General features: G+C 32.0%; 1 pseudogene; it reads left to right on the forward strand.

The window, feature by feature from the left end:
• LOC107461963 (protein STRICTOSIDINE SYNTHASE-LIKE 3-like) overlaps positions 1–737 on the forward strand; it is a 5031-nt pseudogene that overhangs the window by 2110 nt on the left and 2184 nt on the right.

Raw genomic sequence — 737 nt, forward strand, 5'->3', positions numbered from 1 at the left:
GCACAACATAATTTTTAATTATTTTAGGTATTTGCTATGATGTAGAATAAAAAGATCAAGAGAATGAGAGAAGGAAAAAAAAAAGTGAATCACATGCAATGTGATTGCATTTTCTAAAAATATTTAAATAAATAAAATATTATTATTACGATAAAAATTTACATGCAATTATTTTTATATAAAATTAATAATTAAAAATAATTAAATTATAATCTAATTAAATTGATCAAATTATTTATTAACTTGACGTCAAAATATAGGTGGATATACTTGTCTTTGTATTCTCTGCATGTTTTAACATGTATGGGAATATTGGCCTTGTTTTATAGTGTGTTTATTCATGTGTTGTTTCTAGCTAAAACCAAATCCAACGAACTACCACCGGAAATCTCCCTCTGTATGCATGCCATGACTTTTAATTTGATTTCAAAACTCCCAACAAAAGCCAAGTATTTCTTTCCTCTCACCAAGCGAATGCCTCACCTGCCCTACCTTTCAACCTTCATCAAAACTTCCAACTAAACATTTCGTAAACAAATCAATTCCTTAACCACCTTAATTCGTGTTATTCCTTCATTCATTGCTCAACATCATATAATCTTCCATGTTAATCCACATCCCCTTCCTTCACTTGAAGCATTCATCTTCACCATTCTCTCCTTCCTCTTTGCTCTCTACTGTGCCTTGGACCCTTTCCAACACAGCCCCATAAGGAACGCATAAGGTGGAGGTGCCAC

Source organism: Arachis duranensis, chromosome 8 (genome assembly GCF_000817695.3).
Source record: "Arachis duranensis cultivar V14167 chromosome 8, aradu.V14167.gnm2.J7QH, whole genome shotgun sequence".
In the NCBI taxonomy this organism is placed as follows: Eukaryota; Viridiplantae; Streptophyta; class Magnoliopsida; order Fabales; family Fabaceae; genus Arachis; species Arachis duranensis.